Here is a 6,517-nt window from a genome sequence, read left to right as displayed (position 1 = left end):
GAGTAAATTAAACAAAGAATCTCATGTTTAAAATGTAATTTGATAACATAGTATTGTTCATGTTGTGTAAGAATATTTATTTTGAACTGCCAGAAATTTTCAAGCAATAAAAAGTTTAATGTTTGAAGCACACAGTATCACTATACTTCTCACAACATCCTACGGCTACCAAGATTCGGTGCATAACGGTTGATGCATGTGCACCTCTGGGTACGAAGTATAATGTGGACTATGCATACTCCGAGAAATCAGTTTCCTTGCGTTCAACTCGCACAGCTCAGAACCCAGAAGTTGCAGCTATGACCTTGAGACTATGAGCACCATGGCATGACACCAGGCTGCATGCATAAGCTTTGATAAGCTCCGCTTTTTGAAATAGCACAAATGGCTAAAAAACATCGTCTTAAGCTTTACACGGACATACAAGTCATATACATACTAACATGCCATTCACATCAGAGAATCAACACATACTTGAATTGAAGCCTTCTTGAGTCACATGAGTGCATAGTGGCCATAATTTATGGGGACTGAAGAATAAATGAACAGGAAAGTCAAGTGCTTAGTGTAATAAATTCACAGAACACCGAAATGACAGGTGTAGCAGTGGTACAAACACTTAGTCTACGTGTTGTACTACATGTGAGAATTTTGGGAAAATAGACAACTGTACCAAAGTAAATTTTTTGTGCCCTGCAAGATACATGTGCAATCAATGCTTTTGCAAGGGGTCCACTTTCTTCTGCATTGTTAGCAACGGCAACATTCAAGTTTTTATTTGATGCTACCAACTGTGCAACTTCTTTCACGTCGTAAGCAGCGCAGAATTTAGCGGGGCTGAATAATAATATACATACTCTAATTTTGAGGAGTGGCACGATGACTGCTTTAGATTATGCGACTACGTACAGCAAAGTGATAGACTCCATATTTTTTCATAATCCAGCTTCAATCCTTTTCTGCAAGGCTGCACCATACGATGGTTTTTGTTACTTTTAAGTAAAATTTAAAAGTATAAATCTTACTCGCAATGCAAAAAAAAACTGCAATCTGTGACCATATTTTATGGTCTTTTCATTGGTACTAGGATTCAATCACACCTTCTGGGTAGTTGCTTCTTTTAAGCCACACACCCTAAATAGCCAAGCTCTCATGATAAAAAAAAAACAACAAAAAACTTATCTTTTACTTAAAGGAGTACCAACACGATTTGAAGACATTATGAAAGGGACACTTTTCGTTTCCTCGGAACGTAGCATAAACACTCTCTGCACACTGGTGTCGGGCAACACGTATAAAACATCTTATCTTTTAATGTTTTCGTCACTGACCACCTCTGCAAGCCAGCTCTGCATCCTGCGCACACCCAAAATAGCAGAAATCACTGTCAGGGTGACTGGACGACAATTCACTTGTTTTTTACATGCATCACGAGCAGATAGCAGATTTGCCCGTAGTACGTCACCAGTTACCGTTTTCCCACGAGGTCATACTGCTATGACATGTTACTGAGAAGCCACCATCTCGATAACGAAACTGAAAGTGTCTTTTTAAGGTAGCGGCAATAAAATATATATTCGATGCGCTCTCAAGCACAATACCCATTTTGGGTTTCTCGACACCAGTATTTTTATTTTGAGCAACAATCCAAAAATTTTTAAAATTCGTGTCAGTACTCCTTTCAAAAACCTACCTTTTCCGCATAGATGAGCTTGCACTTATATACCTTTTAAGATAGATTTTCTCATGATCCATTTTTGGGCAACTCCTTGAGTATAGACATCATGTTTTTGGTACTACTGATAGCCCATCTTGTTCAAAATTTTATATCGCCTGTATAATCAGGAACGTTTTCAACGCCCTTTAATATTTTTATGAGCGCCTTAAAGAATGAAATGCTAGACGCAGCTAAATTAGGTTGTTTTAAACACACAGTATTTTCCTGCTTATTATGTTATGCTTTTTAATGGGCTTTCCTTGAGGTCCTAATTTTATATCGCCTGTATAATCATTACGAACTTAAAGTAAGCAATTAGTATGGGCTGAGGATTCTAAGAATCCTCGCATTAAAATTTTTTTTGTCCATTAAAATATCTTATTTGCATTTTTTGATGATTACTTGCATTCTACATTCAATGTGGCACAATATGAGCTATTAATGACTCAGAACCATAAAGGTGTAGTGGCATAAAAAAGTTAGTCCAAAACAGACTGTAGTTACAGATTGTTGTGACACAAAATGAAAACTGCACAACTTGGTATAACACTAATTACATATTTGAAATCAGCATAAAACGCTATACGTAGAGCAAACATTTTTTTATTGCCCTAGGCTACAGATTAACGAAACTTATTTTTTGAACTGCATCTTTCCTTAACAGCAAAATGAACAGTGTTGCGGTTGATGCATACGCACGAAAACGGTAGGCTTGGTGCATACGACGTTTCGTGGCCTTGTGAATCCACATCGCAATATACGAAAACAAACAAACAAAAAAACATCAGCTTAAAAGCCCAAGATGGCAGCGCCCTCATGTCTTAGGTGAAATAGTCTATAAAAGATTACTCCACGATTGTGAAACTTCATATTCCTAATGATATACTTACTGAAAAACCCTACTCTCCCTCAAACACACACATATATAGGGTGTTTCAAGAACTGTGTGAAAAATCCTCAAAAATTAGGAAAATAGGATATTTTCACGCTGCCTTCACAACTGCTTTTTCTCAAGCAGCAGGCATTTTAATACATAATTTGGGACTGTAGTTATGAAAACTATATTAAATAGTGAAGTTAGGCAATTATGTTAAATGGGTGAGTTGAAGTTCATGTGAAGAACCCATGGCAGCTTTGCGATAAAAAAAATGGCTTCTAATAATTATCGCGGCATAATGTAATTCAACCTGACTCAATGGCAAATAACCAATCACTGATGAGTGCAGCAGTAGACAGCCAGAATGATGTCACTGTTCAAAGCAACAATTACAGAGCTGTAGTTTTTCCGTGTTTGTTACTGTACATATGCCATCCATGCTACAATTGCAAGCACAGCCTGTACATTCACACAATGAAGTCATAGTTGATATCACGATGCTCACTCATTATGGACATCTAAAAAAAAAATACAGTGGTTGCCCTATTCCGCATTTTGGTTTTGCCGCCGAATTTCGCTGAATTTCACTACTTTGCAATTATTACCAAAGCCTGCTTTTCCAAAATCTCAAAGCTGCAAAGTCTCACCCGGAGGAGCTGATGCTCTATCAGCAATCCCCTCTAACCATTCTCAGTCTTTTCTATTTTATTCTTTGAATCCTTCCTTATCCCTTCTGTGCACCACTGCTGAGGTGTCTTCCCCTGTGAGAGACAGTTGTAGGGAGGACTTTTGAGGCGAAATCCTTTAATGTCTAATGCTCATGTCTGTTTGCTCGTCTGTGCCCTGGCACAGGTGGCTGCCAGGGAGCACCAATGGACGCTGGTCACGTCAGAGTCTACAACAGTCACGCTTTGCTTGCATAGCGTTGCTGTGCCTAGTTCGTGGAATCATGCTAGAAGGGAGACGTGCACATCACGTTCTATTATGACCGACCCCGTCTCGATGGGCACAGGCGTTCGGCAAACGAACTTTGGAATGTACGAAGTGTCTTCAAATTTTTTTATCTTCTTTTCACGAAATTTTATTAATCACTCACACACTTGAAGCTGCAATGGGTTTCCCACATGAAGGATTTCGGTTCTTGCACTTGACATAGCCACCTGGCTCTACTAATTAAAATACCAATTTAGACTTCTTAGTTACAGTACCAAATGATGTCTTTAGACATCTTAAGATGCTTGCGGTCCCAGAAGAAGCGATTGTGAAGGCATCTAACAAATACAGTAGACTCTCAGTGCAGTCAAACCCCTTTATAAGAAACACTAATAGTCGAAACTCTTGATAAGAGACACTAATATAGGAGACAAATGGGTATAAGAGACACCAAAGTGTCTATGGTAAAATACAGGTTAAGAAATACATGCGAGGTACCCTGCTTACAAGAATTGCTGCCTAAAGTATGTCTTTTATAAAGGGGTTTAACTGTATTGCTTAAATAGAACAGTCTCCTCTGATATTATTGGTTTCATCACTGTATACTGCACCCGAGTTAATTTCTCAGTAAATGCAACTCCTGTTAAACGAAACATATTTCTCCAGACCCTTCAGGTTCCGTTTAATGAGAGTACTGCTTAGCATTTCCATGATTTTTGAGGATTTCGGTGACATTTTTTTGAAACACCCGGCATGTGGTGTGTGTAATATGTAAACTGGCAACATGCGTTTTTTTTTACCATTCTTAAAGAGGAATGAAACTGAAAAATATTAATATAATCACATATTTTCTTAATGTCTTACCTCATCTTTTTGGGGCTCAATTTTTTTATTTTTTAGAACTCTCACAAGTTGCGACGGAATTAAAATTTTCCTGGGTTATCTTGACAACAGTGACACAACAGCCATTCTTTGTTCACCTTGAAAAAGTTATTTATGGAAGCGCATAGGTAGTTTTCTATGGTCTAATATCCACGTGTGGCAACAGAGGTACATGATTATAAAGCCTCGGCCTCAATTTTTAAAAGCAAATGAAGCCCATGTTCTTGGCAAAGAGACTTACTTGAGACTTAAGTTTGAGATCTTTCATGCTGTTACTGCACCAGTTTGATGCTGTGGTTGGAAAGATAGATTTTCCTCAACAGCTAAAGCCCTATACTTATAAGCCACTTCGTACTCATTGAGAAAAATTGCCACCACGCGCTGCTGCAGCTGGAGATGGAAAAAAGATTGTATGTAGCATTATTCAGTCTGACACACTCAACAAAGAACAATCACATTACACAATATGGTCAGGGCTAAAAAAAAAAAGACACACAAATGTGCCCATACACAAGTTGAAACAGTTCACTCAATGATACCATGCAAGAGTGCCTGTTTTAAAGTTTAACTGCTTTATGTACGACAAGTGGAATGATACATTTTCCACAATATGTGTGATGTAGTACATAACACATAGCATTTGACTCAGCAATAGTTTGGCATTTAACATGCAACCAAGAACTTTATAATTAAATATGCAATCAGCCTACCTCTTTTGAAGCCAATCTGATAGCACACCTAGCAGTGTTCATATGGCTGTAGTGGCTTGCTAAGTAAAAGCAGTCATAACGACAGAGCTTGATGTTCAAGGGATAGAATAACAAAAAGTAGAGCTAGTTACTAGAGATTATTCATAGAAAAACAACTTAGGCATACATACATGGACACATGGATTACAAAATGTTTGCACTGTCTGGTTTCTTTTTCTTTTGTGCACGTCTGAGCATCTAATTTCTTTCTAAGAAGAATTTTTCAAGATAATAAGTTTGAGCCACTGTTTCATATTACGCTCGACACACTTAGAACTCCATTTATTTCTATAATGTGAAGTACAGAAACTAACCAGCCGAACTAAGTGCGAACACATCAAATATAATAGCTGACAAGTGCCCCGAGAAAATATTACAGAAAATTAGTGAGCAGCATCCAGAATTAAGCAGACAGCTACCAGGCCAACACACAGGCTTCTGCATAACAAAAGACACAAGCGTGTAGTCCCAGTGCTTAAAGACTGCAAAAAATGTCATACTCTTTCATATTCTGCCAGTAGTATTAAAAAAAAAAAAAACAGTGATTAACAGAAAAGTTGTGGAATGAAGAAATGCAGCAATAACAGCCAAATTGTTCTACAATAATGAGTTTGGATAATGTTGTAGGCAGGATGGTTGATGAGCAGGTATCCTTCATATAGCTGTTCACAACTTTGTCATTTGTAAGTGCATGAGAGAGAAATGCCGTAAGATTATTAAGAATTTAAGCAAGTAAGCAGCAGACAACACAATCTTAATATGAAAGCGTATTTTTACACATGGATCAAGTCTATATTTACTAGATGGCACAACAAACACCATTTACAGAATTCATATGTCCTTTCCCTGTCATACACTCTCATTATCTTGATTTCAATAATTTGCTTAATAAAGTATGCTATATTTTCTATACATATTTATATATACACACACATGCACACGCACACGCACACACACACACACACACACATATATATATCAGTTATTTAGTATACATATATAAAAACTAGTAAGCGATCATGCAACGATATAGGTGTGCAGCATAGCGCTAACAGTGTCAAAAGGGGGATATAGATGCTTTGAAAAACACATTCTCGAAAATGTGCGAAGCTGCTTAATAGAAGTCCAACAAAGAGTACCTAATTTGCACAGAATAAAGACAGCAGGGGCCATTCCAACCAAACCAAATATAAAGAACAGTCCTGTTCAAACTCAGCACTACAACAGCCAAGATGTTCTGAACATAAGTGTTCATAACAGTTGCAATTCAATGGTGGACACAGAAACATGTTCCTTCTCAATGGGAGAAAAGCACAAATCAATCGTCAGCATGCACAATACAGGTGAAAAAGGTGAACA

Source organism: Rhipicephalus microplus, chromosome X (assembly GCF_043290135.1).
Source record: "Rhipicephalus microplus isolate Deutch F79 chromosome X, USDA_Rmic, whole genome shotgun sequence".
NCBI classification, from domain to species: Eukaryota; Metazoa; Arthropoda; class Arachnida; order Ixodida; family Ixodidae; genus Rhipicephalus; species Rhipicephalus microplus.
Note: the sequence above shows the minus strand (reverse complement) of the source record.